Source organism: Eleutherodactylus coqui, chromosome 12 (assembly GCF_035609145.1).
Source record: "Eleutherodactylus coqui strain aEleCoq1 chromosome 12, aEleCoq1.hap1, whole genome shotgun sequence".
NCBI classification, from domain to species: Eukaryota; Metazoa; Chordata; class Amphibia; order Anura; family Eleutherodactylidae; genus Eleutherodactylus; species Eleutherodactylus coqui.
The window spans coordinates 51,888,791-51,907,696 of record NC_089848.1 but is presented as its reverse complement, the minus strand read 5'-3'; the positions used below and the strand labels follow the sequence as shown (position 1 = coordinate 51,907,696).

The following is an 18,906-nucleotide window of genomic DNA, read 5'->3' as shown; positions in this document are numbered from 1 at the left end:
ATTCATCCTCATCAGCTGCAACTCCGAGAGAATATCTAGTATAAACCAGCTGTCCTTCCTGCAGGAGTTGGATGGATAGTTTTTATTGTGACTGGTTTATAGAAGCGATCCTTACTGTTTCCAATATCATCCTCTGTTTATATCTGCATATTCATGAGTCTTCCTGTGACAGACCTCCCTCATTGTTCACGTCTGAAAAGTAGAAGACTAGAAGGAAATCCTTTACAAGTAACAGACACAACATTAAAGTAGATTCACACATAAAAGAGTGCTGCCTGACCTTTTGGAAAATGCGCTATACCAGAGTTCCCAAACCGTTCGGACCCGGTGAGCCAGATCCAATTCTGAGTGGTGGTTAGGGGTCACATTCAATGAACCAGAAATGGAGATGACATGTCAGGGTTTGTGCACACAGTAGAAATCAGTACAGATTTGTCCTTCTGCCTGTACTACAGCAGCAGAAATCCGCAGCTATGCAGCGCATTTCTAACGCATATTTTTCCGTAGATCCACAAACAAATTCAGGTCAGTCAAGGAGGGGGGGGGGGGGGTAACAAAGTTACCAGGGGTCACAGGAGGCGCTATCGAGTGAAGTCCTCCTCACTCACAGATTTACAACCCCCAGATCCTGCATCTCTGAACCATTCCAGAGCCCAGTATGGTGCAGACTGCTAAACTCTTGCTCATAACCTGAAGGTTGTAGGTTCAATCCCTGCTTGGTTCAGGTAGTTGGCTCAAGCTTGCTGCGGGGTAATAAATAAAATTACCCGAAAGCGCTGCGGATTAAGTTGGCACTATACAAATAACAAGATTTAAATACTGGAGTAGGAGAAATTAATAACTGAAATTATGGTTCACCAGTAAGGAATAGCATGGAGATAATTATATCTTCGGAATTGTGAAGTACTGCTGAACACAACGCATCCACTTCACCATCATGTACTCATAGGAACGGGTCTAAGTGCAAATCCTATGAACTAACAAACTCCTGGTATATTGTGTTTGATATCTATGGAGAGATAAAATCACAATATTAAATATGGCAGCCGTAGTTTACCTCTTTGAGCACCTCCTGGGGAAATAGGGCCAAAATACTGAATTGTATTTTGTGCATACACTCAGCTGACCTCTCCCTGAGGTCACAAGTAGGAGGTCATCGGTGTGAGTAGTGGAGCCTTTAAGACTCTAGAGGCACAAACCCCAGCTTGTTAGATTCTAGAGGACTGTACATGAATAAAAGGCATCCCCCGACTAAAAGGAACTGTGCATCTCCCATCTCGTGAATTAGCCAATCCATAGGAACTCGCGTTTCTATTCTTTTTAATTTCAATATCTGTCTTATATATATATTTTGTACATTTCCGTTTTTTATACTGTAAGCACTGCCAGCATTTTGGAATAAAGTCTTAATCTTTATAGACCCCGATAAGTGTGGCAATTTGGGCTGCTGGAGAGCCAGTAGTCTCCACATCCAGTCAGTTGGCAGAATCCAGGTAGCTGACTGGCCTCGCAGTAAATTGGTCAATGGTGGCAGCAAGATTTTTTTGTGGAGTGCAAGACAGTGTCTGGGTGTTACTTAGGCTCCATGTTGCCGTGAGTACAGGATCAAGGGAGTCAGGAATAAGTCATCCCTGTGGTTGGGCCCTGTGCCATATGCCGTCAACCTAGGAATCCTCGACAGTCACCAACGCTGCCAGAGATTTTGCTACAGGATAGAAAGATGGGATGCGATTGTAGCGCTGATGTAACCAAGAGCTGACAGAAAACCAGGAATACAGTGCAGCTCCAACTTTTTTGAAAAAAAGAGCATGGCACCTAAAGTTATTTTAAGCTGTTTGGAGCCTCTTTAGGGAACACAAATAAAAATAATCATTTACTCAACGTTCACATCTAGATAAGAGACTCCACTGTATATTGTCTTTTTGTTACAAGAAAGCTAGCGCTAAATGCAGGACTATTTTCACATCAAAACAACGGACACGTCTGTGGAACCCAATGGACTTCATTGTAGGTCAATGTGGTCCACTGGGCGCTGAGAGTCTTGGTCATTTGATGGATCCGCACAGTGTTGTAGTTTCTGTTATAAATGGAAAAAACCTCAATGCTGATGTGAACAAACCCCAAGAAAACAAGAACTATTAAATAAAATAGCAAGGTATTTTTTGTTACCCACTTTGTGATATTTTTAACAATAGGGGGTCGAACCAGATGACCCTGGAGGTCCCTTCCAACTCTACCATTCTATGATAGGTTAGTATTCTTAGTGCATTCTTAAAGGGGTTGTCCCGCGCCAAAACAGGTTTTTTTTTTATTCAATAGGCCCCCCGTTCGGCGCGAGACAAACCCAATGCATGGGTTAAAAAAAAAAAGTTTATTACTTACCCGAATCCCCGCGCTGCGGCGACTTCTTCCTTACCTTACTAAGATGGCCGCCGGGATCTTCACCCACGATGCACCGCGAGTCTTCTCCCATGGTGCACCGTGGGCTCTGTGCAGTCCATTGCCGATTCCAGCCTCCTGATTGGCTGGAATCAGCACACGTGACGGGGCGGAGCTACGAGGACCAGCTCTCCGGCACGAGCGGCCCCATTCAGCAGGGAGAAGACCGGACAGCGCAAGCGCGTCTAATCGGGCGATTAGACGCTGAAATTAGACGGCACCATGGAGACGAGGACGCTAGCAACGGAACAGGTAAGTGAATAACTTCTGTATGGCTCATAATTAATGCACAATGTACATTACAAAGTGCATTAATATGGCCATACAGAAGTGTATAACCCCACTTGCTTTCGCGGGACAACCCCTTTAAGTAGTTAGCAAAAATGCCCCTGGTTAATGAAAATCATCCTAAAAATAATTATAGGTTACTCCCCCAATATGTGAGGGTTCTTCAGTCTTTTCTGCCAGCCAAGCTGGTCAGCATAAGCTGCAAGTTAAAAGCTGACAGAGCAGATGCATTGGTCTCTACACTGTAGCCTATGGGAGGTATGGAAAGAGACAAGCAAGCACGACCACCCCAACATTTCATCTCCTCCTCTAAGTGCTTGCCATAGGCGACGCTGCCCTTTTCCAAACCCCATCCTGCACACCACTTCTTTAGGCAGTAAATGAGATAAGGAACCCCCAACCCATGACCATCTCTGAGCAGCCCCAACACTCCCGCTGCTTGATGATAAACTCTACATTATTTTTCATGAATAAATAACATTTTTCCAATATAATAGAGAACATTTCCCATTAACTAAATACTCTTTTAATGAAGCAGAAAGATAAACAGGCATGCCCATTCACTGTACAGTAGTCCAGAACAAAAAGACCTGCTCCTATTGTTGTTCTAGGTCATCTAGAAAGTTTGTGTATACAATATAGGCATAATAGGTACAGTATGAATACGCTGGGAATCAAGAAACTGCAACAGTTACATATTTTGTATCCCCCTCAGAATATGGCAGGTGCCCAGAGGTTTCCTACTACTAGTCAGCTGACTAACTGGAAGAAAATACATAAAATGCTGTCTATGCATGTAGTTAGGAGGTTCTAAGACGGTCTAAAACCAGAACAGGAAATATCTTCAGATTCTCTCAGTAATGCAGCCTTAGGCGGAGAGTCTGAAACTGCAGAAGGTCATTTACTACATAGAAGGTACAAAGCACATTTTCAGTGTACACTTATGTGGGATGGGTATATGAGTATAGGCTATGTTACACATTGTTTTTCTGCGTGGCTAGGTGGTTAAAAAAAAAAACCCATTAAAGGGGTTGTGCCAAGAATCAGACCAATCAGTCTGATTTGTGGGGGTCCTGTAAATCGGGGGTCTCATGTCCCCCTCTCCTGTCACCATGGGCTCACAGCACCGACCCTAAGTGACGTCAGATTGAATGTAGTGGTGGCCACACAAGTATGGCGGCTCTCCATTTACTGCCATGGAGTTGACAGAAATAGTTAAGTGCAAGTGCTCAGTTATCTCTGCAGTCCCATTAACAATGAATGGAGCATTCATGCACATTGTACGCCACTCCATTCAATCTCCTCCTCAATGCAAGGAGTGCAGTGCGTCCAAAGTGAGCAGGGGGGAGACACAGGACCCCTGTTCTTTGGATCATCCAGGGTCTCTGATGGGACACCACCAATCAGACATTTATTATCTATCCTGTGGATTGGTGATCGAAGTGAATCTTGGTACAACAAGACTGATTCCTGACACATGCAAGATGGACTTAAAAAAAATGGGGTTTCTCACACTTTCGTTCAAACATGGCGTTTTGAACACCGCGTTTTTTGAGCGCTGGCTATTATATTTTTAGCATTTAAGCATCATTAAGCGCGAGAGGTCACCCATTGAAGTCAATGAGGAGCGTTTTCAATGCTGCCAAGAACGTGGTAGAACGTTGTGTACAGCATTTTACCGTATTTTTGAATGTAGCGTTCTATGCTGCTGGGATTGAAAGTGAAAGTGGTGACGCCATCAGCTTTCTTTGCCGGTCTTGTACTGCGCTCACACTAAGCAGCTCTGCCCTTGGAAAAACGCCACCAACGCCTGTGTGAGAGTTGCCTACGGGCTCCCACACACTTGCGTTTTTTTAATGCAAATGTCAATGGGACTTTCTAATGTTAAGAACGCATCGCACAAAAAAAATAAAAAATAAAAAAAAATATCGCAAAGCACAAACTTACGATGCTTTTTTAATATTAGAAAGTTCCATTGACATTTGCGTTAAAAAAATGCAGCGTTAAAAAACCCAACTGTGGGAGCCCTAAGGGAGATTCCCAACCCTTTTCTTTTTAAATTGAAGCCTTACGTAACGAGGTGTAAGAACGCCTCGCTCTCTGGAGAGCTACCACCTCTCCGCATTCCAGGTTAAATTATCTCAGACAACTGTGTCCCAAAATTAGACCCGTTCTAGCCGCAGCCAGAACGCCATTAGCCAATTCATGGAAATGGTCTGATCCTCCTTCTACGAGCCAATGGTAGACACAGCAGATCAGATCCTTTGGCCTTAAAGATCTGCTGGCTGGATCATCTGGTCACACCTTATATAGACAGAGCAAACCGATCGAACAGTACAGTCGACACTTTATACAAGCCCTTTAGGGGTAATATGCTTGTTACCTTTATGCCCTTTCAATAATATATATTGAGGTTTACAACCTTTTTTAACACTTTCAAACATGACAGATAGTGTGGAGATACTTTGGATATATAGAGGCAAAATGAACATTAAAGATATGATCTGGTTTGACACATGGCTCTCACCCCTATTAACTGATGGTTTGGACCCTAATGTCGAGTTTCACTAATACTTTGATATCCCATTAAGATATAATATTATTTAGGGCACTCACTATATACCTCCAGTGGTAGACATAGTCCACTGACCAAAATAAAAAAATACCGCACAAAATACATTTTTTGTTGTGGCTACTGTATAGGAGAATACAGTCTGCTGCGTATTCCTGTATGGGCTTAGTAGAAATAAAAAGGTATGCTGATGTATACAGCCTCAACAAAAGGCCAAAAGGACATTATTTGGGCCTCCATCTAGTAAATGGGAGCCTTTGACTATATTTGTCACATGCGCCATGGGCTCTCCTGGCACAACCATCGCATGTGCCTATTACACACTCTAGGGAAGATGTACCAATAGTCTCTTAAGAAGCATGAATTCAGATTTTAACAAAATAGTGCGATTGTTAAAAATGTATCCAGATAATGCCCAAGGGATAATATCATAGGGTATAACTGGCTAGGAATGACACATCTGGTCAAAGACAGCAGATACCTAAGCCATATGGTGCGCGTTTCGCTTCCGAGCCTACTCCATACACAGAATGTGCTGCGGACGACTATTTACGTCCCAACTGCAGGGGTATGTGCAATTAGGACGCAAATAGTCGTAAGTGTGTCACAAAGGAGTTTGTCAGTAAGTGATGAAGTTGACAGATGTAATAAATGTTACCTTCCATAACTGTTCAACTGTCCTGACCGGCTCATGCTTTAACCAGTACTCTAAAGACTGAATATTTTTTTTCAAATTGTTACTTATCCATTGGATAAGTAAAAAAAACTAATAGATTAGTATGGGTCCAATTGCTGGGACCCCATTGATCATGAGAAAGGGGGGCCCGATTCCCCCTTCTTTCTCACTTCTGGGTAGCTTCTCCCATCCCCAATGACTATAGGAACTAGTATTGTTTAATTCCCTGGTCACCAGGCGCACGTGATTGAGATTCACGGCCCACACACGGTCATTCGTTGTTTCTGCAGTTTTGTTTTTTGTTAAAGTTTGTCAGTAGCAGAGATACCCAATCCTGTTATTGCTTATCCAAGACCGCTCCGGTCTACTGCCACGCCCCAGGTCTACTTGCACTCGAGATTCAACAGCGATCCACAATATGACCAGAACATCTATTGCCATTAGATGTGCCAGGTACTATTGTATCTGGTCACCACCGGAAGCTAAGGGTTTGACAGGGGCGCTCCTCTATGCAAGCACTGTCAAACAGTGCGCGGCCTGTGTTGCGGCACCGCTGTGACTGTGTCGCCCAGCACCATGGCATGTGACGGAGCCGTGCTCCCTGCCGCTGTCCTCCTCCAGTATGTCGTTTGGCCAACCATGTGACTCTCCTCCCCAGCCTCAGTGTAATTTCTCTCTGCGGCCGCCGGATGTCAGACAGTGTTCCCCGGCGCTGTGGCCTCCCTGCTGCTGACGTTCTCTGCGGTGAAACATAGAGCGGGGGAGCCGCGTTCTGGGGCACTGGCGGGGAAGCTGCTTCCAGTTGGGGGTATGTGCGGCTGCAGCTGTCTGCATGGGAAGGAATGGAGGGCCAAGGGCCTGCGAAGAGCTTAGCGCCAGGGGCTTACAGGGTGCAGGGGAGATTAGGTTAGACGTCCAGCAAGCTCCTAGCAGCGTGGATTGCCTTGGATACACACGCTACTAGGACCTTCAATTATTCCACCAATTGGGAGCTAGGCGTTCAATAATTCGGGAGCTAGGGACGTGACACGGGCGTTCCTCTATGCAAGCACTATCAAACCCCTAGCTTCCGGTGGTGACAAGGTACAATAGTACTGATGTGCCCACCTATGAGGTACTATGACTCCGGCCAAGATAAGCCTCTCACCCTCCCAGAGGTGCCTCACCGGTCCAGCCTCCCCCTCCGAAAATGAGGGGACACCCCAGGCCTGCGCTCCTCGACCCATCTACAGTTGCATTCCTGTATCTTCTGCCCCAGATTTAGATTCAGCTTAGAATACATCCTGGAATTGCTGTTAATGCAATATTTAATATAAACTGAAGCAATTCTTGCATACAAACTAGATCGTTTGTAAATACAAAAAACAAAAACAAGTTTTTTAAACATTTTTGACCACCCTTGGATGAGGCACGGTTGTAAACAGCATCTCAGATTGACTATTAAACATAAATTACTATTCATTTGCCAGCAATTAAACAGCAATAAAATGAGCAACAGAAGTGATCACATGAGTGGGGACATTCTCCAGCCTGCTGTTCAGGAACATAGCGACAGTACTGGATAATCCTAATGAGATTGATGACCTGAAAAGCCTGCTATATAAAAGGCCCGGCTTCTGTCTGACTAATGTTGTAAGAGAACAAGGAGTTAAAAAAACGAATTATCATAGCAACACGAATGAGTGAATGACGTGTAACCAGCTAGGAGTAAATCGGCGCAGCAAAGGGAGCACAATCTAAGAGCGTGCAGGCCTGACATTTCAAACAAGGACAAGGTAGCAGCACTCGCAGTCTGTGAACTTCACAGTTGGCAAACGCCCAAGTGTCTGTAAAATGCCCATGAAGGGAGGGAGCGGGAGGGTGGGCACGGGAAGAACTAGGTTAGTTTACACCAAAATGTCTGCAATAAAAGACTGGCTGGCACACTCTTCCATCTGACCTGTCTCCCTCCAATGTTTTCATCAAGAATGCAGGAATCTCTTCAGCTGAGAGAACACGTTGTATTCTTCCCAAAAGCTAAAGGGGGATAAGAAAACAACAAAACTCTCTCTTTCACATAATCCATTCTGGCATCACTGAACTGTTCACCCCTTCAGGACCAGCAGGGGTCCCCGCTTGGGGTGCCTAGAAAGCAGCGCCTATGACAGAGACACGGCAGATCATGGCTGACCTACTCTACACTGTGCTGACTGCTTCTACTTATTTCCCACTGACTTTATGACCGGACTCGTCTGTCTGCCCAGATGATGCCAGGCGTACCATCATCTATTCTAGAACATCAGCACTGAGCCCTTGTCACCGCCGGTGGCACCACTATGACATGTATGCTCGCCATGCCTGGATCACTAGGAGGAGGCATAGAATATCGATACAAAGTTGCTGATGGATACAATGTACAAGTCAGTGCTGATCTCAGAGCTTACATACGTGGAGCCATACAAGCCTGCGGCATACGGGATATGTCTATAGAGGCCTACATGCATGTGCTGTCCATACAGAGACCTCAAACTACTTCCATATAGCACCCACATATACAGAAGCGCGGTCATCCTGTCCACAATGGGGCTCAAAACCTAGTTCTGCTGTCTCACCGACACGCAACCTGCAGCGGAGGACAACGGTGAAGCATCAGCATGTAGTAGAAACTGCAGTATGCAGAAGATGAGAACAGACAAACTCCATGCAAATACTGCTCCAGTACTCCTACCCACTGAGCCCCTGCACGCAGCACAGTCCTACCCGCTGAGACCCTGCACGCAGCACAGTCCTACCCGCTGAGCCCCTGCACGCAGCACAGTCCTACCCGCTGAGACCCTGCACGCAGCACAGTCCTACCCGCTGAGACCCTGCACGCAGCACAGTCCTACCCGCTGAGACCCTGCACGCAGCACAGTCCTACCCGCTGAGACCCTGCACGCAGCACAGTCCTACCCGCTGAGACCCTGCACGCAGCACAGTCCTACCCGCTGAGACCCTGCACGCAGCACAGTCCTACCCGCTGAGACCCTGCACGCAGCACAGTCCTACCCGCTGAGACCCTGCACGCAGCACAGTCCTACCCGCTGAGACCCTGCACGCAGCACAGTCCTACCCGCTGAGACCCTGCACGCAGCACAGTCCTACCCGCTGAGACCCTGCACGCAGCATAGTTATACCTACTATGCCCCAGTGCACAGGACAGTCCTACCCACTGACCCCTCAGACGCAGCACAATCCTTCCCACTGACTCACCAGACCCAGCACATTCCTTCCCACTACTCCCCTGTCCCAAACACAGTCCAAGCCCCTGCGTGCAGCACAGCCCTACCCACTGAGCCCCTGCATGCAGCACAGCCCTACCCACTGAGCCCCTGCATGCAGCACAGCCCTACCCACTGAGCCCCTGCATGCAGCACAGCCCTACCCACTGAGCCCCTGCATGCAGCACAGCCCTAGCCACTGAGCCCCTGCATGCAGCACAGCCCTAGCCACTGAGCCCCTGCATGCAGCACAGCCCTAGCCACTGAGCCCCTGCATGCAGCACAGCCCTAGCCACTGAGCCCCTGCATGCAGCACAGCCCTAGCCACTGAGCCCCTGCATGCAGCACAGCCCTACCCACTGAGCCCCTGCATGCAGCATAGCCCTACCCACTGAGCCCCTGCCTGTAGCATGGCCCTACTCACTAAGCCTTCCACAGTTCTAATTATTGAGCCCCTGTGACAGCGCAGTTCTAACTGTTGAGGCACTGCACCCTGCCGCTAGAAAAGTCTTACCCACTAAGCCCTTATATGCCAAGCAGAGTGCAACCTAACACAATCCTACCCACTGCATTCAGCACAGTCTTGCCCACTGAGCCCCTGTGCCCAGCACCAACCCCGAACCATCACATATTATATACATACATACACGGCTCCGACACGGCCAGAATATGGAGAATAGTGAAAGCTACTTGCTCCAGTAGTCAGCGTCCCCGCAGATGACAGCAGTACAAGCGCCGCGCACCACAAGTCCCAGCACAGCCCGGACCTCTGCACTCAGCTGTCAGCCGGAGCTCCCTGACAGGACGGCGGCGGCTCCACTATCCCGGGGTCACATGACCGCGGCCATACATGACACATTAGAGCAGGAATTACCTCACAGCCATAGTAATGTCAGGGTGACACGTAGACCCGAGCCGTGCACAGCCCGGCGGAGGCTGCGGGGACCGGCGAGGAGGCAGAGAGCGGCTCACCTGACAGGCAGAGGGACGAGCGGCGGCGGAGGAAGCGCTACAGCTGATTGTGCGGCAGGGCGCTGGGATGTCCTGACATGACCTGCCTGGGGAGGACGAACAAGGATAGGGAGGGCGGGAGAGCGGGGAGAGGGAGGAGGAGGAGGGAAGGCTGCGGCCTCCGCTGCACATCAGACAGCCTCTCACTGTACTGTGAGGCGGGAAGCTCCAGCCCCGTCATGTGGGAGAATGTGTGCAGGTGGGACGGCGGCCGGAGGAGGGCTGACAGCTGGAGGGTGCGGGGATGGCAGCGGACGGAGTGCTGGCTGTATACCGGGGCCTCCGTGCTGGAGCCTGTATACTGCCTAGTGCCCCTCCATGCTGGAGCCTATATACTGCCTAGTGCCCCTCCATGCTGGAGCCTATATGCTGCCTATACTGCCTAGTGCCCCTCCATGCTGGAACCTATATACTGCCCCTCCATGCTGGAGCCTATATACTGCCTAGTGCCCTCCATGCTGGAGCCTATATGCTGCCTATACTGCCTAGTGCCCCTCCATTCTGGAGCCTGTATGCTGCCTATACTGCCTAGTGCACCTCCATGCTGGAGCCTACCGTATATACTGTCTATACTGCCTAGTGCCCCTCCATTCTGGAGCCTGTATGCTGCCTATACTGCCTAGTGCCCCTCCATGCTGGAGCCTATATATTGTCTATACTGCCTAGTGCCCCTCCATTCTGGAGCCTGTATGCTGCCTATACTGCCTAGTGTTCCTCCATGCCGGAGACTGTATATTATATACTGCTCTCCATTCTGGAGCCTATATATTGTCTATGCTGCCTAGTGCCCCTCCATGCTGGAGCCTATATATTGTCTATGCTGCCTAGTGCCCCTCCATGCTGGAGCCTATATATTGTCTATACTGCCTAGTGCCCCTCCATGCTGGAGCCTATATATTGTCTATACTGCCTAGTGCCCCTCCATGCTGGAGCCTGTATGCTGTCTATACTGACTAGTGTTCCTCCATGCCGGAGACTGTATATTATATACTGCTCTCCATTCTGGAGCCTATATACTGCCTAGTGCCCCCCTATGCTGGAGGCTATATACTGCCTTGTGCCCCTCCATGCTGGAGCCTGTATGCTGCCTGTACTGTGTACTGCCCCCACATGCTGGATCCTATATACTGTGTACTGCCCCCACATGCTGGATCCTATATGCTGTCTAAACTGTGTACTGTCCTCCCACATGCTATATACTGCCTAGTGCACCTCTATGCTGAAGCTTATATACTGTGAACTGCCCCCCATATGCTGGAGCCTATATACTGCCTAGTGCCCCTCCATGCTGGATCCTATAAACTGTCGGTATTATTGTATCTTGTCACCACCGGAAGTAGTGGTGAAGATAATATTAACAGTTCGGTGACGCTCCCTGTTCCTGACTGGCTGCAAGGCTGGCTCCCCTTCCTCAGCCTCACAGGTCCTGGCATTCACCACTCTGGCCTCCGATGACAGTGTCACACAAGCCGCAGATGTGAGTGTGCTGCTGCTCCTGCCCCCACTGTGACTGTAACCGCCGGCTGTGCCATACCAGCAGCGCTGCTGTGACTGCATCTCCCCTTACCGGCACCGCTGTCACTCTCTTGTCCCGTTGGCAGTCTCCCACCTCTGCTCCCCTTATCTGCCCCGCTGTCCCTCCTGAATGTTTCCCGGCAGCAGTCTCCCACCCCTGCTCCCCTTACCGTCCCCACTGTCACTCCTGAATGTTTCCCAGCGCAGTCTCCCACCTCTGCTCCCCTTATCTGCCCCGGTGTCACTCCTGAATGTTTCCCGAAGGCAGTCTCCCACCTCTGCTCCCCTTATCTGCCCCGCTGTCACTCTCTTGTCCCATTGGCAGTTTCCCACCTCTGCTCCCCTTATCTGCCCCGCTGTCACTCTCTTGTTCCATTGGCAGTTTCCCACCTCTGCTCCCCTTATCTGCCCCGCTGTCACTCTCTTGTCCCATTGGCAGTCTCCCACCTCTGCTCCCCTTATCTGCCCCAGTGTCACTCCTGAATGTTTCCCGGAGGCAGTCTCCCACCTCTGCTCCCCTTATCTGCCCCGGAGTCACTCCTGAATGTTTCCCGGAGGCAGTCTCCCACCTCTGCTCCCTTTATCTGCCCCGGTGTCACTCCTGAATGTTTCCCGAAGGCAGTCTCCCACCTCTGCTCCACTTATCTGCCCCGCTGTCACTCTCTTGTCCCATTGGCAGTTTCCCACCTCTGCTCCCCTTATCTGCCCCGCTGTCACTCCTGAATGTTTCCCGGAGGCAGTCTCCCACCTCTGCTCCCCTTATCTGCCCCGGTGTCACTCCTGAATGTTTCCCGGAGGCAGTCTCCCACCTCTGCTCTCCTTATCTGCCCCGGTGTCACTCCTGAATGTTTCCCGAAGGCAGTTTCCCACCTCTGCTCCCCTTATCTGCCCCGCTGTCACTCCTGAATGTTTCCCGGAGGCAGTCTCCCACCTCTGCTCCCCTTATCTGCCCCGGTGTCACTCCTGAATGTTTCCCGAAGGCAGTCTCCCACCTCTGCTCCCCTTATCTGCCCCGGTGTCACTCCTGAATGTTTCCCGAAGGCAGTCTCCCACCTCTGCTCCCCTTATCTGCCCCGCTGTCACTCTCTTGTCCCATTGGCAGTTTCCCACCTCTGCTCCCCTTATCTGCCCCGCTGTCACTCTCTTGTTCCATTGGCAGTTTCCCACCTCTGCTCCCCTTATCTGCCCCGCTGTCACTCTCTTGTCCCATTGGCAGTCTCCCACCTCTGCTCCCCTTATCTGCCCCAGTGTCACTCCTGAATGTTTCCCGGAGGCAGTCTCCCACCTCTGCTCCCCTTATCTGCCCCGGTGTCACTCCTGAATGTTTCCCGAAGGCAGTCTCCCACCTCTGCTCCCCTTATCTGCCCCGCTGTCACTCTCTTGTCCCATTGGCAGTTTCCCACCTCTGCTCCCCTTATCTGCCCCGCTGTCACTCCTGAATGTTTCCCGGAGGCAGTCTCCCACCTCTGCTCCCCTTATCTGCCCCGGTGTCACTCCTGAATGTTTCCCGGAGGCAGTCTCCCACCTCTGCTCTCCTTATCTGCCCCGGTGTCACTCCTGAATGTTTCCCGAAGGCAGTTTCCCACCTCTGCTCACCTTATCTGCCCCGCTGTCACTCCTGAATGTTTCCCGGAGGCAGTCTCCCACCTCTGCTCCCCTTATCTGCCCCGGTGTCACTCCTGAATGTTTCCCGAAGGCAGTCTCCCACCTCTGCTCCCCTTATCTGCCCCGGTGTCACTCCTGAATGTTTCCCGAAGGCAGTCTCCCACCTCTGCTCCCCTTATCTGCCCCGCTGTCACTCTCTTGTCCCATTGGCAGTTTCCCACCTCTGCTCCCCTTATCTGCCCCGCTGTCACTCCTGAATGTTTCCCGGAGGCAGTCTCCCACCTCTGCTCCCCTTATCTGCCCCGCTGTCACTCCTGAATGTTTCCCGGAGGCAGTCTCCCACCTCTGCTCTCCTTATCTGCCCCGGTGTCACTCCTGAATGTTTCCCGAAGGCAGTTTCCCACCTCTGCTCACCTTATCTGCCCCGCTGTCACTCCTGAATGTTTCCCGGAGGCAGTCTCCCACCTCTGCTCCCCTTATCTGCCCCGGTGTCACTCCTGAATGTTTCCCGAAGGCAGTCTCCCACCTCTGCTCCCCTTATCTGCCCCGGTGTCACTCCTGAATGTTTCCCGAAGGCAGTCTCCCACCTCTGCTCCCCTTATCTGCCCCGCTGTCACTCTCTTGTCCCATTGGCAGTTTCCCACCTCTGCTCCCCTTATCTGCCCCGCTGTCACTCCTGAATGTTTCCCGGAGGCAGTCTCCCACCTCTGCTCCCCTTATCTGCCCCGCTGTCACTCCTGAATGTTTCCCGGAGGCAGTCTCCCACCTCTGCTCTCCTTATCTGCCCCGGTGTCACTCCTGAATGTTTCCCGAAGGCAGTTTCCCACCTCTGCTCACCTTATCTGCCCCGCTGTCACTCCTGAATGTTTCCCGGAGGCAGTCTCCCACCTCTGCTCCCCTTATCTGCCCCGCTGTCACTCCTGAATGTTTCCCGGAGGCAGTCTCCCACCTCTGCTCCCCTTATCTGCCCCGGTGTCACTCCTGAATGTTTCCCGGAGGCAGTCTCCCACCTCTGCTCCCCTTACCGGCCCCACTGTCACTCCTGAATGTTTCCCAGCGCAGTCTCCCACCTCTGCTCCCCTTATCTGCCCCGGTGTCACTCCTGAATGTTTCCCGGAGGCAGTCTCCCACCCCTGCTCCCCTTATCTGCCCCGGAGTCACTCCTGAATGTTTCCCAGCGCAGTCTCCCACCTCTGCTCACCTTATCTGCCCCGGTGTCACTCCTGAATGTTTCCTGGAGGCAGTCTCCCACCTCTGCTCCCCTTATCTGCCCCGCTGTCACTCTCTTGTTCCATTGGCAGTTTCCCACCTCTGCTCCCCTTATCTGCCCCGCTGTCACTCTCTTGTCCCATTGGCAGTCTCCCACCTCTGCTCCCCTTATCTGCCCCAGTGTCACTCCTGAATGTTTCCCGGAGGCAGTCTCCCACCTCTGCTCCCCTTATCTGCCCCGGAGTCACTCCTGAATGTTCCCGGAGGCAGTCTCCCACCTCTGCTCCCCTTATCTGCCCCGGTGTTACTCCTGAATGTTTCCCGAAGGCAGTCTCCCACCTCTGCTCCCCTTATCTGCCCCGCTGTCACTCTCTTGTCCCATTGGCAGTTTCCCACCTCTGCTCCCCTTATCTGCCCCGCTGTCACTCCTGAATGTTTCCCGGAGGCAGTCTCCCACCTCTGCTCCCCTTATCTGCCCCGCTGTCACTCTTATGTTTCCCGGCGGCAGTCTCCCACCTCTGCTCCCCTTATCTGCCCCGGAGTCACTCCTGAATGTTTCCCAGCGCAGTCTCCCACCTCTGCTCCCCTTATCTGCCCCGGTGTCACTCCTGAATATTTCCCGGAGGCAGTCTCCCACCTCTGCTCCCCTTATCTGCCCCGCTGTCACTCTCATGTTTCCCGGCGGCAGTCTCCCACCTCTGCTCCCCTTATCTGCCCCGGCGCTAACCCCATAGCTGGAAATAAAAGTATGTCCTACCGCTGCAGGCCTGTTGTGAGGTGGATTGGTCAGACTCCGCTGAGGCGATCAACAGGGCGATAGCTTAACCCTTGCACCGCCGTGTTTTACGGATGGAAACCCTATTAATGACTAACATGAAGATGTATTCAGACTGCGGTTTACGTGCGGTTAAAATGGCGTCAAAAACTACACCTGAAAAAAATCTAAAAATCTAATGTAATTTTACCGCGCCTCGTCAGGGGGCAGTTGTAGTTTTTACCACAATGGCACCAAAAAATGAGGCAAATCGCTATAAAACCGGATTCGGTATTTTCTATCACGATTTGTAACCACACTTTAAGCGCCCCGCTTGCATACGCCCTCCGTGCGTTTGTAGTCTGACATCACTGTTATAGAGGGTCTCTGTGAGATCTCCAAATACCCAGCATTCCCCTCCCATCACTGCGTAAGGGCTCATTACCGCCAGCGGAATATCACCACTTATTACACAGTGTATGGAGTCAGTGGAAGGGCATTGATCCGTTCACATCAGCGCAGATACATTGTGTTTAATACGTAGCAGGTTCTATTTTACCGCGCATTCCACGCCTGCAGCCCTGTTGTTCTCTACGGGTTGTGTATTAAACGCTGTACATAAGTCATACATTGTGTATGTGCCGTGTTTAATACACAACGCCACTATGAGATGTCATGCGCAGCAATAGCCGGCTCACGCGGTAGCAGGAAGCTGCGCAGTACGCTGCTGTCACACCGGCGTTGGGATCCACTCGGGGTTTCTGTCTCTCTTCTCCGTTTTTGTAGGAGAGAAACTCAGATAAAACGGATCAATTTTTTTTTCCATCGATTTTATTGGGGTTTAAAAAAAACGGAAAGCAAAAGGAGCGGCTTCTGTTCGCCTCCAATCTATCAGGTGTCCATTCTTTATGGACGGAAAAATAATTCTGCAGACTGCGCTATTTTCTCGTCAAAAAACAAAACTAAAGTAAACGGAATAGAAGCCAACAGAAGACTTTCCTTCTGCTTTCCGTTATTTTTAAACCATTTCTTTCCGTTTTATTTCGGTTTTTCTCCTCTAAAAACGGAGCAGAGAGATGGAAACCCTGAACTGACCCTTAGGCTAACTTCACACGAGCGATTGTGATGGGGGGCCGTGAATCCCACCATATCGTGCTCCCAATGTGAATTCCCCAGGGATGCAAGACATTTTCATTTTAACCCCTTAGTGAATAGCCTATTGCCTTTTTATATCCTGGTCTACTGGGCTTAAATCCCCGAGGACGTAAAAACATGCTTCCTCTGGGGATTAAAGCCCTGCAGGCTCCATGCCATCATGGTGCTCCATGCCATCAGTTAACAGAGGTAGCCGACATACAGCACAGGCGTCAGCTGTTTAATATAGCTGACACCCACAGACAATAGCCACGATCGTCCGTTCGGCAGATCGCGGCTATTAACCCTTTAAATGCTGCTGTCAATTCTGACAGCGACATTTAAATCCCCCAAACATCGTTCGGGGTTCCCGCACGGCCCCACTGCGGTGAGATCGGGGGAGCAGTGCAGCTTTCATGGCAGCCGGGGGCCTTTTGAAAGGCCCCAGGGCTGCCTTAGCAGACTGCCTATCAAGCCATCCCCGTGGGGTGGCTTGATAGACTGCCTGTCAAATGGCAGTATGACATCATACTGCAGGAGCGATCAAAGCATCGCTGGTTGTAGTCCCCCAGGGGGACTTAAAAGTAAAGTTTTAAAAAAAATCAATAAAGTTTTATTAATTGTAAAAAAAAAATAAAAAAAAAGTTATAAAAGTTTAAATCACCCCCCTTTTGCCATATATACTATTAAAAAATCTAAATCATAAAATAAAAATACATATTTGGTATCGCCGCGTCCGTAAAAGTCCGATCTATCGAAGTAGTGCATTATTTTTCCCACACGGTGAACATCGTCCGAGAAAAAAATAAACAACGCCAGAAATGCACTTTTTTCAGTTACCCTGTCTCCCAGAAAAAAATGCAATAAAAAGCGATCAAAAGTCGTATGTATTCCAAATTAGTACTATCGGAAACTACAGGACATGCTGCAAAAAATGAGCCCTCGCTGAACTACGTCGACATAAAAATAAAAAAGTTATTGCGCGCACAAGATGACCACAGAAAATAATTGAAAAAAATTAAATGTCTTTGAAAAAAAAAAAAAGAGTACAGTAAAAAAAAAAAACCATATAAGTTTGGCATCGTAGTAATCATATTGACCCATACAATAAAGTTATCGTGTAGTTTTTGTTGCAGTTTGTGCGCCGTAGAAACAAGACGCACCGAAAGATGACGGAATGTCGGTTTTTTTTTTCATTTCACTCCACTTATAATTTTGTAAAAGTTTTTCAGTACATTATAAGGTACAATAAATGGCACCATTAAAAACTACAACTCGTCCCGCAAAAAACAAGACCTCATACAGCGACGTCCATGGATAAATAAAGGAGTTATGATTTTTGTAAAGGGGGAAGGAAAAAACGAAAATGGGGGGAAAAAAAAAAGGGGGCCGTCTCATTAAGGTATTAATCATCTGAAAGTGCTGCTAGAACCGGTTTGTAACTATTTAACAGGAATCAGTACAACTCTAATACAGCTAAAGGGTGCTATTACTGAACCAACACTTGGTTTTTCTACCAGTATTTCCTGGTACATTTAAGGGTCACATATTTGTTATAGCCCTGCTGGCCATTGCTTCCTGCTGCTGTTCACTTAGGTGTGACTTTGGTAACTTATATGTGTTTGTCAGTCCGAAGCCCGACCTCGTCATTCAGACATTTTTTGTTACATATTAAAAGTTATATTTTAATAGACTGAAAAGGAATCAACACAGTGAAAAATTCTTACTATAGGATATACTGAAAACATGACCTGTGAGGGTCCTGGAGGACTGGAGAAACACTAGTCTAAGACCCCATTTAGACACAACGATTATCGCTCAAAATTCACTCAAAAGACATCTTTTGAGTGATAACCGTTATGTGCATTTACACGGCATGATGATTGTTCAAACGGCAGTTTGAGTGACAGTTTTGAGCATTCACTTTGCATAAGTGTGTAAATTAAAGCTCACGCTGTGTGCAGAAGACAAGCGGGACCGCTATATTCTGCATACGACTGTTGTTTTCTTGCAGCGCTCAGCTGATATACAGCTAAACGCTCTAAGTGGGGTATGCAGAACACAGCCGGAGCGCTGTCTTTTGCATACTCCTGCTGTCTTCTCGGAGCGCTCAGCTGATATACAGCTGAGCGCTTAAAGGGGTTGTCCCGCGCCGAAATGGTTTTTTTTTTTTCAACAGCCCCCCCGTTCGGCGCGAGACAAACCCGATGCAGGGACCTAAAAAAAAATCCACACAGCGCTTACCTGAATCCCTGCGCTCCGGTGACTTCTTACTTACCCGGTGAAGATGGCCGCCGGGATCTTCTCCCTCGGTGGACCGCAGCTCTTCTGTGTGGTCCATTGCCGATTCCAGCCTCCTGATTGGCTGGAATCGGCACGTGACGGGGCGGAGCTACACGGAGCCGCTCTCCTGCACGAGCGGCCCCATTCAGAAAAGAAGAAGACCCGGACTGCGCAAGCGCAT

General features: G+C 49.6%; 1 protein-coding gene across 6 annotated transcripts in view; it reads right to left on the bottom strand.

Annotated features, from left to right (window-relative positions):
* The window catches only part of THRB (thyroid hormone receptor beta), a 292,504-nt gene extending 282,211 nt beyond the window's left edge, over positions 1-10,293 (bottom strand). For 2 of the 6 annotated variants that reach the window (XM_066584927.1, XM_066584922.1), the window contains exon 1: positions 10,187-10,283. The gene's annotated coding sequence lies outside the window, so the exon portion shown is untranslated. Of the gene's footprint in view, positions 1-9,857; positions 9,938-10,088 lie in introns of those variants that run through there. The other 4 variants (XM_066584928.1, XM_066584923.1, XM_066584924.1 and 1 more) reach the window with 4 other exon arrangements.
* Positions 10,294-18,906: the final 8,613 nt, after the last annotated feature.